Here is a 20,414-nt window from a genome sequence, read left to right as displayed (position 1 = left end):
TCTACAGCTATTGCCTGAGGGTCCCTTGACCTGGCGCAATACCTGTCGAGTTTTTCCCAACGGTTTATAATCATGTGGAAGACTTCTGGGTGAAGTCCCCACTCTCCCGGGTGGAGGTCGTGCTGAGGAAGTCTGCTTCCCAGTTGTCCACTCCCGGAATGAATACTGCTGACAGTGCTATCACATGATTTTCCGCCCAGCGAAGAATCCTTGCAGCTTCTGCCATTGCCCTCCTGCTTCTTGTGCCACCCTGTCTGTTTACGTGGGTGACTGCCGTGATGTTGTCCGACTGGATCAACACCGGCTGACCTTGAAGCAGAGGTCTTGCTAAGCTTAGAGCATTGTAAATGGCCCTTAGCTTCAGGATATTTATGTGAAGTGATGTCTCCAGGCTTGACCATAAGCCCTGGATATTCCTTCCCTGTGTGACTGCTCCCCAGCCTCGCAGGCTGGCATCCGTGGTCACCAGGACCCAGTCCTGAATGCCGAATCTGCGGCCCTCTAGAAGATGAGCACTCTGCAACCACCACAGGAGGGACACCCTTGTCCTTGGTGACAGGGTTATCCGCTGATGCATCTGAAGATGCGACCCGGACCATTTGTCCAGCAGGTCCCACTGGAAAGTTCTTGCGTGGAATCTGCCGAATGGGATTGCTTTGTAGGAAGCCACCATTTTACCCAGAACCCTTGTGCATTGATGCACTGAGACTTGGCTCAGTTTTAGGAGGTTCCTGACTAGCTCGGATAACTCCCTGGCTTTCCCCTCCGGGAGAAACACCTTTTTCTGGACTGTGTCCAGGATCATCCCTAGGAACAGAAGACAAGTCGTCGGAACCAGCTGCAATTTTGGAATATTGAGAATCCAATCGTGCTGCCGCAACACTACCTGAGATAGTGCTACACCGACCTCCAACTGTTCCCTGGATCTTACCCTTATCAGGGAATCGTCCAAGTAAGGGATAACTAAAATTCCCTTCCTTCGAAGGAATATCATCATTTCGGCCATTACCTTGGTAAAGACCCGGGGTGCCGTGGACCATCCATACGGCAGCGTCTGAACTGATAGTGACAGTTCTGTACCATAAACCTGAGGTACCCTTGGTGAGAAGGGTAAATTTTGACATGAAGGTAAGCATCCTTGATGTCCCGAGACATCATGTAGTCCCCTTCTTCCAGGTTCGCAATCACTGCTCTGAGTGACTCAATCTTGAATTTGAACCTCTGTATGTAAGTGTTCAAAGATTTTAGATTTAGAATCGGTCTCACCGAGCCGTCCGGCTTCGGTACCACAACAGTGTGGAATAATACCCCGTTCCCTGTTGCAGGAGGGGTACCTTGATTATCACCTGCTGGGAATACAGCTTGTGAATGGCTTCCAAAACTGTCTCCCTGTCAGAAGGAGACATCGGTAAAGCCGACTTTAGGAAAACGGCGAGGGGGAGACGTCTCGAATTCTAATTTGTACCCCTGAGATATCACCTGAAGGATCCAGGGGTCTACTTGCGAGTGAGCCCACTGCGCGCTGAAATTCATTGAGACGGGCCCCCCACCGTGCCTGATTCTGCTTGTAAAGCCCCAGCGTCATACTGAGGGCTTGGCAGAGGCGGGAGAGGGTTTCTGTTCCTGGGAACTGGCTGATTTCTGCAGCCTTTTTCCTCTCCCTCTGTCACGGGGCAGAAATGAGGAACATTTTGCCCGCTTGTCCACGAAAAGACTGCGCCTGATAATACGGCGTCTTCTCATGTTGAGAGGCGACCTGGGGTACAAACGTGGATTTCCCAGCTGTTGCCGTGGCCACCAGGTCTGAAAGACCGACCCCAAATAACTCCTCCCCTTATTAAGGCAATACTTCCAAATGCCGTTTGGAATACGCATCACCTGACCACTGACGTGTCCATAACCCTCTACTGGTAGAAATGGACAACGCACTTAGACTTGATGCCAGTCGGCAAATATTCCGCTGTGCATCACGCATATATAGAAATGCATCTTTTAAATGCTCTATAGGCAAAATATACTGTCCCTATCTAGGGTATCAATATTTTCAGTCAGGGAATCCGACCACGCCAACCCAGCACTGCACATCCAGGCTGAGGCGATTGCTGGTCGCAGTATAACACCAGTATGTGTGTAAATACATTTTAGGATACCCTCCTGCTTTCTATCAGCAGGATCCTTAAGGGCGGCCATCTCAGGAGAGGGTAGAGCCCTTACAAGCGTGTGAGCGCTTTATCCACCCTAGGGGGTGTTTCCCAACGCACCCTAACCTCTGGCGGGAAAGGATATAATGCCAATAACATTTTAGAAATTATCAGTTGTTATCGGGGGAAAACAACGCATCATCACACACCTCATTTAATTTCTCAGATTCAGGAAAACTACAGGTAGTTTTTCCTCACCGAACATAATACCCCTTTTTGGTGGTACTCGTATTATCAGAAATGTGTAAAACATTTTTCATTGCCTCAATCATGTAACGTGTGGCCTTACTGGAAGTCACATTTGTCTCTTCACCGTCGACACTGGAGTCAGTATCCGTGTCGGCGTCTATATCTGCCATCTGAGGTAACGGGCGCTTTAGAGCCCCTGACGGCCTATGAGACGTCTGGACAGGCACAAGCTGAGTAGCCGGCTGTCTCATGTCAACCACTGTCTTTTATACAGAGCTGACACTGTCATGTAATTCCTTCCAACAGTTCATCCACTCAGGTGTCGACCCCCTAGGGGGTGACATCACTATTACAGGCAATCTGCTCTGTCTCCACATCCTTTTTCTCCTCATACATGTCGACACAAACGTACCGACATACAGCACACACACAGGGAATGCTCTGATAGAGGACAGGACCCCACTAGCCCTTTGGGGAGACAGAGGGAGAGTTTGCCAGCACACACCAAAGCGCTATATATATACAGGGATAACCTTATATAAGTGTTTTTCCCCTTATAGCTGCTGTATTGTTAATACTGCGCCTAATTAGTGCCCCCCTCTCTTTTTTAACCCTTTCTGTAGTGTAGTGACTGCAGGGGAGAGCCAGGGGAGCTTCCCTCCAACGGAGCTGTGAGGGAAAATGGCGCCAGTGTGCTGAGGAGATAGGCTCCGCCCCTTTTTCGCTGACTTTTCTCCTGCTTTTTTATGGATTCTGGCAGGGGTTAAAATTCTTCCATATAGCCCTGGGGGCTATATGTGATGTATTTTCGCCAGCCAAGGTGTTTTTATTGCTGCTCAGGGCGCCCCCCCCTAGCGCCCTGCACCCTCAGTGACCGAAGTGTGAAGTGTGCTGAGGAGCAATGGCGCACAGCTGCAGTGCTGTGCGCTACCTTGGTGAAGACAGGATGTCTTCTGCCGCCGATTTTCCGGACCTCTTCTGTCTTCTGGCTCTGTAAGGGGGCCGGCGGCGCGGCTCTGGGACCCATCCATGGCTGGGCCTGTGATCGTCCCTCTGGAGCTAATGTCCAGTAGCCTAAGAAGCCCAATCCACTCTGCACGCAGGTGAGTTAGCTTCTTCTCCCCTTAGTCCCTCGATGCAGTGAGCCTGTTGCCAGCAGGTCTCACTGAAAATAAAAAACCTAAACTAAAACTTTCACTAAGAAGCTCAGGAGAGCCCCTAGTGTGCACCCTTCTCGTTCGGGCACAAAGATCTAACTGAGGCTTGGAGGAGGGTCATAGGGGGAGGAGCCAGTGCACACCAGATAGTCCTAAAGCTTTCTTTAGATGTGCCCGGTCTCCTGCGGAGCCGCTATTCCCCATGGTCCTTACGGAGTCCCCAGCATCCACTTAGGACGTTAGAGAAAATGTAGGTAAGTATGCCCTATATACTGCAATACATTACTACACACCCTATATGGTACACTACATCCCCTTATATGCTACACCACATCAGTGCACTACATGCCCCTATATACTGCAATACATTACTACACTACATACCCTATATGATATACTACATCACTACACTACATCCCCCTATAAGCTACACCAAATCTCCCCATCTGGTAAGCAAAGCGGAGGTTGATACTGCTAACTAGGAGCACATTGCCGATAACAATGTCTGTCTTCCAACTCACCACAAAGCTGCTGTAGTGATACTTGGTGAGAGTTGGAGGTTGTCCAGGCTTTAGTTTCCACTGTCAAGTGGATAGCTAGCAAAGTGATCCTTTGATTTCTGTAACATCGGTGACTGCACCTGTTAACAAGCAAAAGCCTGGATCAGCGTGTTATCGGTTGGTGCTGGGTAGGCAGCTGGGACCTTAGCCTGCTGAAAAACATAGTACCAACAGCTCGCTTCTATAGCTTACACGGTGCACCATGCGCTAGTCACTGCACTGCATGGCAAAGAAGAGAGTTTACGACAGTAGCCAGCATAGGAGAGATCCTCATCCCAGGTACTGGAGCTCACCCGCACAGTGTCGGAGCCAGCTGCGACCAGACAGGTGGGTCAGAGACACTGCCCCGGAAGCCATCTGCTGTCTCACTGAAGCAGCACGGCACTGCCAGCGAAAAAAAACAAACCCTGCTACTCTAACTCCTCAACGCCACCTCATATCCTGCACCCCTAATTAGTGCAGTGTAGGTTCAGCAATCCTGAAGCCTTCATCACAGACTGATGCCATCAGAGGGAGGTGTGTTTCTGCTGCACATGGAGTTATACAGTATATCTGCTGTAACAGCTAGTTAGAGACGTTGAGGCATACTATAGTTGAATGACAGTGAAGTTCCTAATCAATTGACTAAAAATAAACAATAATTAAACCTAAATACTGTACAGTTATTAAATAGAATTATTATAAGAAACATATTTGTGCTTCACTGAAAATAAACCCCCAAGAAACTATAATTCACTGGTAGTAGTCTGTTGTATAAAAAACACATGTACTATATTACCACAAGTTAGCATAATTTTACATGATTTATATGAGAAAGTCCTTTATACTTATAGAAAGCCTTTGATGCTTTCCACTAGCAAACCATATATTTTTCTTGAGTGACATACCCGTCAATCTCCCTGTCTGTTCCTGAATTATTGGACAAAATATTACCCTAGAGCAGGGGTTTCAGCTCCAATTATTAAGTAACTCCAGTGGGTCATGGCTTCAGGATTTCTGTCTGTGGAAACAGGAAAAATAATTACTGATTCAGCTAAAGAAAGTAAATCACCGTTACATGACTGAAGAAATCCTGAGAACATGACCTGTTGGGGTGAGGACTGGACTTCAAACCCCCTGCCCTACAGGAATAAGATGATACTTTTAAGAAACAACATGTGTAAAGCAAAATGCGCAAAGAGCTTCTCTTTCCTCCATCATAAAAAATTTGTAAGTGAAATATCCCCTTGTTTACATAAATCAGTAAATTCCCTCTTTCAGGGTACACCTCAGCCCTGTATGCACACCTCACAGTAATACCAAAAGTGGGCAAATACTGTCCTGGAGCCACTGCCTTATCTGTATGATGAATGTTCACACCAAATTATGGCCCTCATTCTCAGTTGATCGCTCGCTAGCTGCTTTTAGCAGCAATGCAAGCGCTAGGCCGCCGCCCTCAGGGAGTGTATCTTAGCTTAGCAGAAGTGCGATCGAAAGGTTAGCAGTTCTGCCACTTAAAAATTTCATGCAGTTTCAGAGTGGCTCAAGACTTACTTCTAGCTTGCGATGACTGCAGTCTGTTTAGTTCCTGGTTTGACGTCATAAACACGCCCTGCATTCGGCCAGCCACTACCCCGTTTCTCCAGCCACTCCTGCGTTTTCTCAGACATCCTAGAGGATGCTGGGGACTCCGTAAGGACCATGGGGTATAGACGGGATCCGCAGGAGACATGGGCACACTATAAAACTTTGCATGGGTGTAAACTGGCTCCTTCCTCTATGCCCCTCCTCCAGATTCCAGTTAGATTCTGTGCCCAGGAGAGACTGGACACACACTAGGGGAGCTCTACTGAGTTTCTCTTTAAAGACTTTATGTTAGGTTTTTTATTTTCAGAAAGACCTGCTGGGTACAGGCTCTCTGCTTCGTGGGACTGAGGGGAGAGAAGTCAGACCTACTTCTTCTGAGTTAAGGGCTCTGCTTCTTAGGCTACTGGACACCATTAGCTCCAGAGGGTTCGATCACTTGGTGCGCCTAGCTGCTTGTTCCCGGAGCCGCGCCGTCAACCCCCTCACAGAAGCCAGAAGAAAGAAGCTGGGTGAGTATTAGAAGAACAGAAGACTTCAGTGATGGCAGAAGACTTCAGAGTCTCAGAGGTACCGCGCAGCGGTCGCGCTGCGCACCATTGCTCCCACACACCAACTGCACTACAAGGGCGCAGGGGGGGCGCCCTGGGCAGCACTTTACCTCTCCAATGAGCCTGGCTAAAGATGTATACAGTGCATAGGCACTGTATACGGACCCCGCCAGTATAAAACTGTAAAATAATAGCAGGGCTGAAGCGCGCAGAGAAGGGGGCGTGGCTTAGCCCTCACAACTTGATACAGGACCATTTTCTCCACAGTCCCCGCCAAAGCACTGTTTACAGCTAGCAGTGTAAACCGAAGTGGGGCACAGTGATTTAGTGCCATATAAAAAAATATAGCACTATATTATATAATGGGCGTGCAGTCAATGAGTTGTACATAAGTGTCTGTGCTTTCCCTGTCAGATATACCCACTATAGCTTTTAAGTGCACATGTGTCGACATGTGTGAGTGCTCTGTCGCAAACAGCTATGGGAATCTCTCTGTCGGCATCGCCGACTCCTGATGGTACTTGATTCAGTGGATGAAGTGTCAGCAGGTCGGTAGTTGTATGCTTTTTCAAAAAGTAAACACTGTATGGGAGACACAGTAGTATGTCGGCACCAACTGTTCTTACTGGGTGTAAATTAACATGATGTAACTAGAGATGAGCGGGTTCGGTTCCACGAGATCCGAACCCCCCCGAACTTCACCCATTTTACACGGTTCCGAGGCAGCCTCAGATCTTCCCGCCTTGCTCGATTAACCAGAACGCCCCCGAACGTCATCATCCCGCTGTCGGATTCTCGCGAGATTCGTATTCTATATAAGGAGGTGCGCGTCGCCGCCATTTTCACTCGTGCTTTGGAGATGATAGCGAGAGGACGTGGTTTCTGTGTTCACTGTTCAGTGTGCTGCAAATATCTGTGCTCAGTGTGCTGCAAATATCTACGTTCTCTGCCTGAAATCGCTCCATATCTGTGCTGCATTGTAGGAGGACAGTACAGAATTTTGCTGACCACCAGTATATATATATATCCGTACGGTACAGTAGTCCATTGCTCTACCTCTGTGTCGTCAAGTATACTATCCATATCTGTGCTGCATTGTAGTTGTGCACAGTATATAGTAGGAGGACAGTGCAGAATTTTGCTGACCACCAGTATATATATAGCAGTACGGTACAGTAGTCCATTGCTCTACCTCTGTGTCGTCAAGTATACTATCCATATCTGTGCTGCATTGTAGTTGTGCGCAGTATATAGTAGGAGGACAGTGCAGAATTTTGCTGACCACCAGTATATATATAGCAGTACGGTACAGTAGTCCATTGCTCTACCTCTGTGTCGTCAAGTATACTATCTATATCTGTGCTGCATTGTAGTTGTATGCAGTATATAGTAGGAGGACAGTGCAGAATTTTGCTGACCACCAGTATATGTATGTATATATATATATATATATATATATATATATAGCAGTACGGTACAGTAGTCCATTGCTCTACCTCTTTGTCGTCAAGTATACTATCTATATCTGTGCTGCATTGTAGTTGTGCGCAGTATATAGTAGGAGGACAGTGCAGAATTTTGCTGACCACCAATATATATATATATATATATATATATATATATATAGCAGTACGGTACAGTAGTCCATTGCTCTACCTCTGTGTCGTCAAGTATGCTATCCATATCTGTGCTGCATTGTAGTTGTGCGCAGTATATAGTAGGAGGACAGTGCAGAATTTTGCTGACCACCAGTATATATATATATAGCAGTACGGTACAGTAGTCCATTGCTCTACCTCTGTGTCGTCAAGTATACTATCCATATCTGTGCTGCATTGTAGTTGTGCGCAGTATATAGTAGGAGGACAGTGCAAAATTTTGCTGACCACCAGTGTGTGTATATATATATATATATATATATATATAGCAGTATGGTACAGTAGTCTATTGCTCTACCTCTGTGTCGTCAAGTATACTATCCATATCTGTGCTGCATTGTAGTTGTATGCAGTATATAGTAGGAGGACAGTGCAGAATTTTGCTGACCACCAGTATATGTATGTATATATATATATATATATATATATATAGCAGTACGGTACAGTAGTCCATTGCTCTACCTCTTTGTCGTCAAGTATACTATCTATATCTGTGCTGCATTGTAGTTGTGCGCAGTATATAGTAGGAGGACAGTGCAGAATTTTGCTGACCACCAGTATATATATATATAGCAGTACGGTACAGTAGTCCATTGCTCTACCTCTGTGTCGTCAAGTATACTATCCATATCTGTGCTGCATTGTAGTTGTGCGCAGTATATAGTAGGAGGACAGTGCAAAATTTTGCTGACCACCAGTGTGTGTGTATATATATATATATATATATATATATATATATATAGCAGTATGGTACAGTAGTCTATTGCTCTACCTCTGTGTCGTCAAGTATACTATCCATATCTGTGCTGCATTGTAGTTGTGCGCAGTATATAGTAAGAGGACAGTGCAGAATTTTGCTGACCACCAGTATATATATATATATAGCAGTACGGTACAGTAGTCCATTGCTCTACCTCTGTGTCGTCAAGTATACTAGCCATATCTGTGCTGCATTGTAGTTGTGCGCAGTATATAGTAGGACAGTGCAGAATTTTGCTGACCACCAGTATATATATATAGCAGTACGGTACAGTAGTCCATTGCTCTACCTCTGTGTCATCAAGTATACTATCCATATCTGTGCTGCATTGTAGTTGTGCGCAGTATATAGTAGGAGGACAGTGCAAAATTTTGCTGACCACCAGTATATATATATAGCAGTACGGTACAGTAGTCCATTGCTCTACCTCTGTGTCGTCAAGTATACTATCCATATCTGTGCTGCATTGTAGTTGTGCGCAGTATATAGTAGGAGGACAGTGCAGAATTTTGCTGACCACCAGTATGTGTGTGTGTATATATATATATATATATATTCAATGCAAGGTCTGGCACTCCCAATACAAATGCTTATCTGCAGCCGGTGCCATCATAAAGGATAAATATATGCAAAGAAGATGCGGCACTCTGGGCTTGAATAATTCCACAAAACTCCGATATTTTGCAGCAACGTTTCAGTAGTCTCTCCTACTGTCGTCAGGCTTTAAAGCCTGACGACAGTAGGAGAGACTACTGAAACGTTGCTGCAAAATATCGGAGTTTTGTGGAATTATTCAAGCCCAGAGTGCCGCATCTTCTTTGCATATATATATATATATATATATATATATATATAGCAGTACGGTACAGTAGTCCATTGCTCTACCTCTGTGTCGTCAAGTTTACCAGCCATATCTGTGCTGCATTGTAGTTGTGCGCAGTATATGGTAGGACAGTGCAGAATTTTGCTGACCACCAGTATATATAAATAGCAGTACGGTACAGTAGTCCATTGCTCTACCTCTGTGTCGTCAAGTATACTATCCATATCTGTGCTGCATTGTAGTTGTGCGCAGTATATAGTAGGAGGACAGTGCAAAATTTTGCTGACCACCAGTATATATATATATATATATATATAGCAGTATGGTACAGTAGTCCATTGCTCTACCTCTGTGTCGTCAAGTATACTATCCATATCTGTGCTGCATTGTAGTTGTGCGCAGTATATAGTAAGAGGACAGTGCAGAATTTTGCTGACCACCAGTATATATATATATAGCAGTACGGTACAGTAGTCCATTGCTCTACCTCTGTGTCGTCAAGTATACTATCCATATCTGTGTTGCATTGTAGTTGTGCGCAGTATATAGTAGGAGGACAGTGCAGAATTTTGCTGACCACCAGTATATATATATATATATATATATATATATATAGCAGTACGGTACAGTAGTCCATTGCTCTACCTCTGTGTCGTCAAGTATACTAGCCATATCTGTGCTGCATTGTAGTTGTGTGCAGTATATAGTAGGACAGTGCAGACTTTTGCTGACCACCAGTATATATATATAGCAGTACGGTACAGTAGTCATTGCTCTACCTCTGTGTCGTCAAGTATACTATCTATATGCTGCATTGTAGTTGTGCGCAGTATATAGTAGGAGGACAGTGCAAAATTTTGCTGACCACCAGTATATATACATATATATATATATATATATATATATATATATAGCAGTACGGTACAGTAGTCCATTGCTCTACCTCTGTGTCGTCAAGTATACTATCCATATCTGTGCTGCATTGTAGTTGTGCACAGTATATAGTAGGAGGACAGTGCAGAATTTTGCTGACCACCAGTATATATATATATATATATATATATAGCAGTACGGTACAGTAGTCCATTGCTCTACCTCTGTGTCGTCAAGGGGTCACTTGGCTATACTAAACTTGGAAGCGTCATGCTGAAGAAAAGGCCATTAGAGCAGTTTGCCACCATTTATTGAAGAAAAGGCCATGCTGAAGAAAAGCCAACAACTTGGCTATACTAAACTTGGAAGCGTCATAATCGTTACATGCGCACCAAACAAAGTAAGAATGCCAGACCCTATAGTAAATCCGAGCCGAAGCCGGTTTCCGGTCCCGCAACATTGTTTGAATGACCACCTCAGAAAACCCTTTAGCCCTTAAGACGGAAGCTTCAAGAGCCACGCCGTCAAAGACAGCCGGGCTAGGTCCTGGTAGACACAGGGACCCTTAACGAGGAGGTCTGGGCGTTGTGGAAGTAGAATTGGACGCTCTGATGATAGGCCTTGCAGGTCTGAGAACCAGTGCCGTCTGGGCCACGCTGGAGCTATGAGAAGCAGAATTCCTTTTTCTTGCTTGAACTTCCGAATCACCCTGGGCAGGAGTGACACCGGAGGGAACACGTACGGCAGCCAAAACCTCCACGGTACCGCCAGCGCATCCACGAATGCTGTTTGAGGATCCCTTGTCCTTGCTCCGAAGACCGGAACCTTGTGATTGTGTCGAGACGCCATCAGATCTACGTCTGGAAGGCCCCTCCTTTCCATGAGGAGTTGAAACACTTCTGGATGGAGGCCCCACTCGCCGGCATGCACGTCCTGACGACTGAGAAAGTCCGCTTCCCAATTCAGGACTCCCGGAATGAATATTGCCGAGATGGCCTGTAGATGGCGTTCTGCCCACTGTAGAATCCGTGAGACTTCCTTCATTGCTAGGCGGCTTCGAGTGCCGCCTTGATGATTTATGTAAGCCACTGTGGTGGCGTTGTCCGACTGTACTTGAACAGGACGGTTCTGAATTAAATGCTGGGCTAGGTTCAAGGCATTGAAGACCGCCTGCAACTCCAGAATATTAATCGAGAAGAGGGACTCCTCCTTGGTCCACCGCCCCTGAAGGGAGTGTTGCTCCAGCACCGCGCCCCAACCTCTTAGACTGGCATCTGTCAACAGGACCCAGTCGGATATCCAGAACGGACGGCCCCTGCACAGTTGTTGGTCCCGGAGCCACCAGAGCAGCGACAGACGGACCTCCGGAGTCAATGAGATCATTTGAGACCTGATCCGGTGAGGCAGGCCGTCCCATTTGGCTAGAATCAGCCTCTGGAGAGGGCGAGAGTGAAATTGAGCGTACTCCACCATAATGCTGACACCATGAGGCCCAGCACCTGCATCGCCGAATGTATCGACACTTGCGGACGAGATAGGAAGCAACGAATCCTGTCCTGAAATTTCAGGACTTTCTCCTGAGACAGGACAACCACCGCTTGTGAGTGTCCATTAGTGCTCCCAGATGCACCATGCTCTGAGCAGGGATCAGGGATTACTTCTTCCAGTTGATGAGCCACCCGTGGGCTTGCAGAAACCGGACCGTCACATCTAGATGACACAGGAGAAGTTCTGGGTAATTTGCCAGGATTAAATAGTCGTCCAAATACAGCAGTATCCTGACCCCTTGACGGCGGAGTACCACCGTCACCACTGCCATGACTTTTGTAAAGACTTGCGGAGCCGTTGTTAAACCAAAAGGTAACGCCCGAAACTGGTAATGGCAGTTGCCAATCGCAAATCTCAGGTATTGCTGATGAGACACTGCTATAGGAATATGCAGGTAAGCATCCTGTATATCCAGGGAGACCATGAAGTCCCCAGGTTCCAAGGCCAGAACTATAGAGCGAAGGGTTTCCATCCGGAACTTGGAAACCTTCACAAACCTGTTCAATGCCTTGAGGTTGAGAATGGGCCGGGAGGACCCATTCGGTTTCGGGACTAGAAACAGCGGAGAATAGTACCCCCGGCCCCTCTGCGCAAGAGGCACCTGTACTACGACTCCTGTATCCAGGAGGGTCTGTACCACCGAATGTAGATTGTTTGCCTTTGTCTTGTCCAACGGGACATCTGTCTGGCAAAATCGATGAGGGGGGCGGTTTTTGAAGGCTATGGCGTAACCTCGAGTGATGACTTCCCGTACCCAGGCATCTGAAGTGGTCTTCAACCATTCCTGGGTATACCCTAGAGGCCGGCCCCCCGCCCTGGGATCCCGGCAGGCTTATCTGTCTTGGAAGCTGGCTGATGGGCCACCCAGGCTCTTTTGGGCTTAGGCTTACCAGGTTTGGAAGTGCGGGCCTGCTTGTTGTACGCCTGACCTTTTGCTTTACCTGAAGGACGAAAGTAGCGAAAGGAAGTACCTTTTAGCCTTCGACACAGAAGGAGCAGTACTTGGCAGACAGGCAGTTTTGGCAGTAGCCAAGTCAGCCACAATCTTATTTAAATCCTCCCCAAACAGAATATCTCCCTTAAAAGGGAGTATCTCCAGGGTTTTTCTAGAGTCCAGATCCACAGACCAGGATCTCAGCCACAATATCCGGCGAACCAGGACTGACGTAGTAGAGGCCTTGGCTGCCAGGATACCAGCATCAGAAGCCGCCTCTTTAATATAACGAGAAGCTGTGACAATATAAGACAAGCATTGTCTAGCATGGTCAGAGGAGATTTCAGCTTCTAACTCCAAGGCCCATGCTTCAATGGCCTCTGCAGCCCAAGTAGCTGCAATAGTGGGCCTTTGTGCAGCACCCGTGAGGGTGTAAATCGCTTTCAGACAACCCTCCACACATTTATCCGTAGGCTCTTTTAGAGACGTGACGGTGGTGACCGGTAGAGCTGAGGAAACCACCATCCTAGCCACGTGTGAGTCCACTGGAGGAGGCGTTTCCCAATTCTTAGACAGCTCCGGCGCGAGGGGATAGCGAGCCAGCATCTTCTTTTGAGGCACAAACTTCGTACCCGGGTTTTCCCAGGGTTCCTGACTTATATCCATTAGGTGGTCAGAGTGAGGTAAAACTTGTTTAATCACCTTCTGACGTTGAACCGATCTGGTTTCTTAGGAGGAACGGATGGCTCGGGATCATTCGTAATCTGTAAAATTAATTTAATAGCTTCCAAAAGATCAGGAACATCCACATGTGAACCACCCTCCCCATCAGCCGTATCTGAGTCAGAACCTGTGGGGTCAGTGTAAGTGCCGTCTTCATCTGACGAGGTGTCAGTGACAGCAGTGGATTGTGAGGAGACAAGCGCTCGCTTAGAGGACCCCTTGGACTTAGGCGAGCGACGGTCAGACTTTTTAGTACTCAGGGACTGGTTCAACTTCTTTATTTGAGCAGATAAATCGTCTGCCCACGGCGGGTTAGCTGCAGGGACCACAAACGGTTGCACCGGCATTGGGGGTCCCATAGGGAGTGTTAGTTTATGAACTAGTGTATGCAGAAGCGTAGAAAAAGCGGCCCACGGCGGGTCATTATTTACCCCCGTTGCCACCGTCCCACTGGGGGGGCAAGGAGCCCCCAGAACCAGAGCCCAAAGCTGCTATATTTTCCTCATAGGTATCTGCGGCTTCAGCAACACCGGCAGTATGTTCAGCCCCAGAGCCGTTACCCTCAGAAGCAGACATGATGTAACTTGAAGTATCAGGTAACACAGTACAATTTGTCAGCAGCACAATAGCTCTTGCCCAAACCCCTGCGCAGTGTAGTCAGCACCAGCAGAGATAAAGGAGAGATATGGTGACTTAAATCACAGAGAAAAATACATAATACAGTATATCTTTGTGAAAATCCTATATTCGATAAAACCTGACGCACCAAGCCCCCTCAGGATATAGAATATAGGGATAGCAGGTTGAGTGAAACACACGAAATGGATACCACTCAGCTATCAAATGCACACACAAATAGTCACAGTCTGTAAAATGCAGAGGTTATTACTAACAATAATACTGCACTGGACTAGCTTACACAGCTATATAACAATAGATATAACAGTACACAGTAAGAACTGGATGTATATCACAGGGTAATTGTACTAGGAAACCCTGGCTAAGTGCACTCTTTCTTAACTAACACTGACTAAAAAAGGCAGGTAGTATACTTAAGTGTCTTGTAAAGTCACAGCACTGACAACCAGGTGGCTTTACATAGGAGGATTTGCCCAAGCATTCCCAGGAACAGTGAGCTGAGGGATAATGGCGCCGGAGACACTGCCAGGGAGTGAGGGAGAGACAGATATGCAGCTCCAGGGCGGGAACATATGCAGAAAATGGCGCCCTGGGGCTGGGGGAGGGGCTTCAGCTGCTACTGCAGCACCAGCTACAAAACTGAGATCCTGTGCAGGGAGGCAGGATGATATAGGAGGCGGCGCTGTGCATTCTGGGAAGATGGTCAAAGCTTTGAGCCTGTTGGTGCTTCGGATCAAGATCCTACTCTACACCCCATTGTCCATTCCTTGTGGAGCCCAGTGTACCCCGCAGCAGAAAATGTAATTAAAAATAACCTCTCTGCCAGGTCCCCTTCAGTGCTCAGTCGCCACTCTGGCCAGTTCAGTGAGAGTGCGGGTGCTAGGGTCGTAGCGGGTGTAGTGAATCCAGCTCCGGCCATCGCTTTGCTGCTGCTCCTGGGCCGGGCTCGTTGAAGAGACCTTTGGCCGGGGCCAGGGAGAGGATGCTGCTGGGCTGGTTCATTTTCTCAAGGTCCCCCATTGGTAGAACAGCATCACCACTTTTCACGGCTAGTGGCACCTGGAAGTGCCCGCTAGCCTAACTTCCGGATTGCATTCCAATGAACCACAAGTACTAGAAGCAGTGTGAGCCAGCCCAGCCTGAGTGTGATTCGGCCTGGCTGAGGGGGATATGGGACCAACCCATTGAAATCTGTCATGGTGTCCTGGTGGGCCAATCCGCCCCTGGTAGCTGCACTCCCTACACTTATGGTAGCTACGTCCTTGTATATAACACATGTAACTGTGACAGGGAAGGTGGCCCCTCTTAGCTCTGGGCCCCATAGCAGCTGCACTCCCTGCACATATGGTAGCTGCACCCTTCTATATAACACATGTAACTGTGACAGGGAAGGTGGCCCCTTTCAGCTCTGGGCCCCATAGCAGCTGCACTCTCTGCACCTATGGTAGCTACGCCCTTGGCGAGCCTGCATGGGGCTCTGATGCACTTGTACCCCCTCCAGCAATCTGGCGGCCAGGATCCCGGCATCAGGAAGCTGACCGCTGGGATCCCAACAGCCAGTTACACGATCCCAACGCACGATAGAGCATATGGTACTTGCCTATTCTCCCGCAATGTCTTGGAGACTCCAGGATAGCAGGCACCAAGGTGTAGGCATATCTTCAGTAACGCCTCAGTTCCACACGCTGATGCCCACTTCCCGTGTGAAGTGACCAGTCCAGGCGAGCTGATGACGCTATTCCTGCTGAATCCCATCATCATGGCCCCTTCCTCCGCTTTACAATGATGTAGTCGTGGCTTTATATACTGTGCCTTGATGATGCGATTCTGCTGTCATGCCCCTGCACTGCCCACATGGTTGCGTCATTCCCCTCCCAACTGGCAGCCAATAACTAGGTAAGTGTGTGATATCTGAGCCCTGTAGCTCACCAGCAAAAAAGTATCTATTTTTTAACCATTTTATCACCCCCACATCCACTGCATACAATGGGGTCTATGTATTAAGCCTTGGAGAGAGATAAAGTGGATGGAGATAAAGTACCAGCCAATCAGCTCCTGTCATTTTTCAAACCCAGCGTATAATATGACAGTTAGCAGCTGATTGGTTGGTACTTATCTCCGTCCACTTTATCTCTCTCCAAGGCTTAGTAAATAGAATCCAGTATTTGTAATGAGCCCCAGTGCTTTAGCCTACCAAACACCCACCACCAATTTTGCAACGAACACTGTAAAGCATGAGAGGACATGGGCTGTTATCCGATGTCTCCACTGTACAGCTGGCCATACGCAGGCCCATCCCACCTCTGGAGCTGCGGCCCAGGATTATTGATCAATTTGACCTCACAGATGGGGGTATATTTACTAAAATTCGTATTTTTCAGAATGAGGTTAAAGATCAAACACGAATGACATCGAAAGTGTAAATTTGCAACTTTTTGAATTCATTACGACTAATTTACTAAGCTGTCGTATTCTGCATTTCCGTGTTTTCCGATGTCGATGTCATTCGTATTTTTTGGCAGTGTTTTACGGGAGTGAATAGTAAAACACTGCCGACATTAACACAATGAATCTCGGCCGGATCTGTGAGATCCGTGCAGGGCTTCATTGTGCACCTTTCGTAAAAAAAAATAACATTGTTAAAAAGCAAAAAAAAAAAATGCGTGGGGTCCCCCCCCCTAAGCAAAACCAGCCTCGGGCTCTTTGAGCCGGTCCTGGTTCACAAAATATGGGGGGGAAAATGACAGGAGTTCCCCCATATTTCATTAACCAGCACCGGGCTCTGCGCCTGGTCCTGGTCCCAAAAATACAGGGGACAAAAAGCGTAGGGGTCCCCCGTATTTTTGAAACCAGCACCGGGCTCCACTAGCCAGGTACATAATGCCACAGCCGGGGGACCCTTTTATACTGGTCCCGGTGGCCCTGGCATTACATACCCAACTAGTCACCCCTGGCCGGGGTACCCTGGAGGAGTGGGAACCCCTTAAATCAAGGGGTCCCCCCCCTCCAGCCACCCAAGGGCCAGGGGTGAAGCCCGAGGCTGTCCCCCCCCCCCCCATCCAAGGGCGGCGGATGGGGGGCTGATAGCCTTTTGAAAAAAATGTGAATATTGTTTTTAGTAGCAGTACTACAAGTCCCAGCAAGCCTCCCCCGCAAGCTGCTACTTGGAGAACCACAAGTACCAGCATGCGGTGGAAAACCGGGCCCGCTGGTACCTGTAGTACTACTACTAAAAAAATACCCCCAAAAAAACAGGACACACACACCATGACAGTATAAGTTTATTATATACATGCACACCTCCAAACATACATACTTACCTATGTTCCCACGAGGCTCGGTCCTCTTCTCCATGTAGAATCCTTGGGGTACCTGTGAAAAAATTATACTCACATAATCCAGGGCATCTTGCTTTCTTTGTATAATCCACGTACTTGGCAAAACAAAAAAACGGAAACCCGACCACGCACTGAAAGGGGTCCCATGTTGACACATGGGACCCCTTTTCCCAACTGCCAGGACCCCCCCTGACTCCTGTCAAAGAGGGTCCCTTCAGCCAATCAGGGAGCGCCACGTCGTGGCACTCTCCTGATTGGCTGTGTGCTCCTGTAGTGTCTGTCAGGCAGCACACGGCAGAGATACAATGTAGCGCCTATGCGCTCCATTGTATCCAATGGTGGGAACTTTGCGGTCAGCGGTGAGGTTACTTTTGGTCAACCGCTGACCGCAAAGTTCCCACCATTGGATACAATGGAGCGCATAGGCGCTACATTGTATCTCTGCCATGTGCTGCCTCACAGACACTACAGGAGCACACAGCCAATCAGGAGGGTGCGACGACGTGGCGCTCCCTGATTGGCAGAAGGGACCCTCTTTGACAGTAGTCAGGGGGGGTCCTGGCAGTCGGGGAAAGGGGTCCCATGTGAAAACATGGGACCCCTTTCAGTGCGTGGTCGGGTTTCCGTTTTTATATTTTGCCAAGTACGTGGATTATACAAAGGAAAGAAGATACCCTGGATTATGTAAGTATAATTTTTTTCACAGGTACCCCTAGGATTCTACATGGAGAAGAGGACCGAGCCACGTGTGAACATAGGTAAGTATGTATGTTTGGAGGTGTGCATGTATGTAATAAACTTATACTATCACGGTGTGTGTGTCCTGTTTTTTGGGGGGTATTTTTTTAGTAGTAGTACTACAGGTACCAGCGGGCCCGGTTTTCCACCGCATGCTGGTACTTGTGGTTCTCCAAGTACCAGCTTGCGGGGGAGGCTTGCTGGGACTTGTAGTACTGCTACGAAAAACAATATTCACATTTTTTTCAAAAGGCTATCAGCCCCCCATCCGCCGCCCTTGGATGGGGGGACAGCCTCGGGCTTCACCCCTGGCCCTTGGGTGGCTAGAGGGGGGGACCCCTTGATTTAAGGGGTTCCCACTCCTCCAGGTTACCCCGGCCAAGGGTGACTAGTTGGGTATGTAATGCCAAGGCCGCCGGGACCAGTATAAAAGTGTCCCCCGGCTGTGGCATTATGTACCTGGCTAGTGGAGCCCGGTGCTGGTTTCAAAAATACGGGGGGACCCCTACGCTTTTTGTCCCCCGTATTTTTGGAACCAGGACCAGGCGCAGAGCCCGGTGCTGGTTTATGAAATATGGGGGAACCCCTGTCATTTTCCCCCCCATATTTTGAGAACCAGGACCGGCTCAAAGAGCCCGAGGCTGGTTTTGCTTAGGGGGGTAGACCCCACGCATTTTTTTTAAATAAAAATTAACACTTTCCCACCCCTTCCCACCCCTTCCCACTGATAAACATGCACGAATCTCACGGATCCGTGCATGCCTATCAGAACACGGTAAAAAAAAGCAGGTCTATTTTAAAACTGCTTTTTTTACGATTTGTATTTATTCACGGCAGTGTTTGGCTATTGCCGGCAGTGTTTGTGAAATACAAACTTTAGTAAATGACCGAGTTCTATCAAATAACAGGCGTATTTGACCAATGGTGTATTCATTCGTATTTTTTTCTTGGACTTAAAAAAAAAATACGAATGCCCTCATCACTGCCGAGATTTGTGCTTAGTAAATTCCCGAGATGACACTTTGAAGAAAAAACGCAAAATCGTTCAAAATCGGGAGCTTAGTAAATATACCCCTTGGATGGCCAAACCTGACATGGACCACCCATGCAAATGGATTCTTTACCCACACCCATCGCAGAGCAACAAACCGATCTGTACCTGTGCGACGTGCCTGCACATTGCGGTGCATATGTGGCATACTAGAATGTTAGGAGACAACAGATTTTGGAAAGTTCCAAAAGCCTTTTGATTCTTATCAGTGAGTGGGGGAGTTTATGGCCCCAAAACCAGTTACTTGCAGACCCTGTGACATGTAAGGAGTTAGGACAGGAAGTGTAGGGGGTTTTAGTAGAAGGAACAAAGGAGAGGCTAGAATGCAGTATGAGCTGAGGACTGAGATGGAGGGCACAGGCTAGTGTCCAGGAGAAACGCAGTCTGGGGACTGTGGAACAAGCATCTATAACTCCACAGTCCCTGGCATTATGGAACAGCATGTAGGTGCTGCTAGGAAGAGCAAGAGATATCCAGATTTGCAGTGTGAGAGCAGCTACAGCATGAGCAATCAGTGGAAGAAATAAAGGGGATCCTCACCTTCAGGGGTACCCCAGAAGCAGGATGGGAGGTGGGAGTCTACGGGAGAGGACGAGCTGGGTGAGTGATAGGAAATCACGTTTGGCGGAAGGCCCCCAGTAACTTGTCCATGAGAGATCCCATTTAGATAGAGCCCCTAGCGAATGGGGGAGAGCACACTGAAATGAATCTCAGTTTGCGGAAGCCGCACTACTGATTCCCAGAGACTGCGCTGGTATGTACTGTACTGTAATGCTGTTATTGCCCGTGAAGCAAATGAAAGGAGATGTAACCTGATGTAACCCAAATGAATATTGTGCTGGAGAGAAGAAAAAGAAGTTAACTGTTACTGTCGTGATAACCCTGTCTGAACTGTGTATAAACTGCTTGCTTATGTGATGAGACGGCCTGGCGTGACAATGCTTGTTAAAATCACTGATGGACCTGCCGCTGCCCGGCTATTACAACTTGGCGTCCGCGAACAGGATCGGTACCGAAGATTTATTTGACAATTTGGGGAAAACTTTATTGGGAGGGGCCCATGAAAGCCACCTACCTCTTCTGACCCAGCGAACTGGGGAAGAAAGGG

The 20,414-nt window shown here is 47.7% G+C and overlaps 1 protein-coding gene across 1 annotated transcript in view; it reads right to left on the bottom strand.

Moving 5' to 3' along the window:
* The window catches only part of MYO1D (myosin ID), a 341,746-nt gene that overhangs the window by 267,717 nt on the left and 53,615 nt on the right, over positions 1-20,414 (bottom strand). Inside the window, exon 2 of the mRNA XM_063959995.1 lies at positions 4,995-5,107. The gene's annotated coding sequence lies outside the window, so the exon portion shown is untranslated. The remainder of the gene's footprint in view (positions 1-4,994; positions 5,108-20,414) is intronic.

The sequence above is a fragment of the Pseudophryne corroboree genome, chromosome 3 (genome assembly GCF_028390025.1).
Source record: "Pseudophryne corroboree isolate aPseCor3 chromosome 3, aPseCor3.hap2, whole genome shotgun sequence".
NCBI lineage: Eukaryota > Metazoa > Chordata > Amphibia > Anura > Myobatrachidae > Pseudophryne > Pseudophryne corroboree.
This window is presented reverse-complemented; position numbering and strand designations above follow the sequence as displayed.